Here is a 2480-nt window from a genome sequence, read left to right as displayed (position 1 = left end):
GGAGCATCCGATACCTCACCTAGAGCAGACCTTCTAGCCAGCAGACATCATATATGGATCAGAGGAAGATGAAGCATTGGCAGCCATGAAGAATCTGTTTCTGAAAGACGATGATATGGATTGCTGTGTTATTTTCAAGGAGGAAGGCCCTTCTATACAAGTTGTGAACCAAGGAGAGCACCTCAGAAATTGGTCAATCAGAACCCCCAGGGCCCGGAAAGCTTCGGGGTAGCAAGGCTAAACAAAAGGACCATGCATCACATTTTACTTTTTACTAGCTGATTTTATTTCCGCATTGTCTTTAATTTTGAAAAGAGCTCGGATATTCAAAACAATTATGAATTCAATCGAAGCATTTCAGTTTATTATATATCTTGCTCTTATTATTTTTTTCTATCATTCACTTTATTTTACACAACATTACTATTACTTGCCTTGATGATGAACCAACAATTGTGACTTGCAACGAGACAACGCAACAAATGGATACGGATTCAGAAGAGGATGATATACCAGAAGAGGTCGTCAGAGGGGTTGAGAATTTTGAAAATATGCCTAAGTCTAACTTGGACGAAACTGAGGTCGTTAATATGGGAGATGCAGAGAATGTCAAAGAAACGCGCATCAGTGTTCACCTGTCACCATCAGAAAAAAAGAGTACACGGAATTCCTAAAGGAGTATGAAGACATATTCACCTGGTCGTATGATGATATGACTGGTCTCAGTACTTCCATTGTAGCTCACAAACTGCCAACAGATCCAACATGTCCGCCGGTAAAGCAGAAGCTCAGGAAGTTCAAACCCGACATGAGTTTGAAAATCAAAAAGGAGGTTACCAAGCAAGTCAAAGCCAAGGTTCTCAGGGTAGTAGAGTATCCGACATGGTTAGCCAACATCGTTCCAGTGCCAAAAAAGGATGGGAAAGTTAGAGTTTGTGTTGACTACTGGGATCTTAATCGGGCCAGTCCCAAAGACGACTTCCCCTTGCCTAACATACACATTCTTATCGACAACTGCGCCAAGCATGAGTTGCAGTCTTTTGTTGATTGTTTCACTGGGTATCATCAGACATGGATGGATGAGGAAGATGCAGAGAAAACGGCTTTCATCACGCCATGGGGAATGTACTGTTACAAAATGATGCCATTCGGTTTGAAGAATGATGGTTCCACCTACATGAGAGCCATGACTACCATATTTCATGACATGATACACAAGGAGATTGAGGTATATGTGAATGATGTCATAATCAAATCCAAGAAAGCCATGGATCACATGGAAGACCTAAGAAAGTTCTTCAACAGACTGAGGAGGTACAATCTGAAACTGAATCCCACCAAGTGTGCATTCGGGCTTCCTGCTGGTAAATTATTGGGTTTCATCGTGAGTCGTCGAGGAATAGAATTGGATCCATCAAAGGTCAAAGCTATCCAAGAATTTCCGCCGCCAAATAACAAGAAGGACGTGATGAGTTCCTGGGGAGACTCAACTGTTACACCCCAAGTTTTTATACGTGAGAGTACGTCGTAAGTCATTGATGTAAGCTCGGAAATGAGATTATATTTGGAAGCAAATAAAGTAAGTTAATCATGTTACCTTGGAGGTTACAAATATTTAAGATCATAAATAACGAGTACCAAGAGGGTTGGAAATCTTAGAAGCTAAACCAATTGAAGAAAATAAGTTTCGTCGAAAGTCGATAAGTTTGGAATGTTATAACATGTAATTTGGGGTGAGACTAGGGTTATTAACATGATAAGAAGGTTATTATATGAGTTATTTTAGTCATATGATATTCACTTTCTACATTTTGAAGGCAAGCAAGTTGTGGAACAAGAGTTGGCAAAGGTCATCACAAGTTACATTCATAAATTTGCTGAAATTTAGGTCAAATGTATATGCAAATATATCCAAATATACTTGGAATCATGGAGTGTTATACCTACTAAATTGAATATCAATGAGTCTAGTTTCTAATTCATTAAACCGTTTGTCAATACGACATCGGAGTAGAGAGATATTCGTGTTTTCGCGAGACCGCGCAAGCAGCTCCCAATGGGACCCACTTAGGCGGTGGTTGACCTACTTCAATTTATAAACGATTTGGACGCCTAGTTTTGCTCATTTTTCAACTAAAATTCGTCTCCAAACTTCTCCTAACCCTCCTAAACATATACCACAAGGGTTTGAAGTGATTCCAAAGTGATTACACCATATTTCAACATCAAAACTTAGTTCTAGTGAAGAACAACACCTCTTTGAGGTTGTGTTGTCATTGAGGATTGTTGTGGGCTGTATTTGGATGAAATTCCAAGTTTTTGCTGCTGTCTAAGGTGAGTATAACAGCCTACTAATTGTGCTTAATCTTGCTTGTATGTTGGTTAAGTTGTTAGGATGATAAACTACAAGATAATACTTGGATTAGCTTAAGTCACTTCTATGGTGTTGTATTGCTATTAAGGGTTGTTGTAAACTGAAT

This window comes from Nicotiana sylvestris, chromosome 2, assembly GCF_000393655.2.
Source record: "Nicotiana sylvestris chromosome 2, ASM39365v2, whole genome shotgun sequence".
NCBI classification, from domain to species: Eukaryota; Viridiplantae; Streptophyta; class Magnoliopsida; order Solanales; family Solanaceae; genus Nicotiana; species Nicotiana sylvestris.
This window is presented reverse-complemented; position numbering follows the sequence as displayed.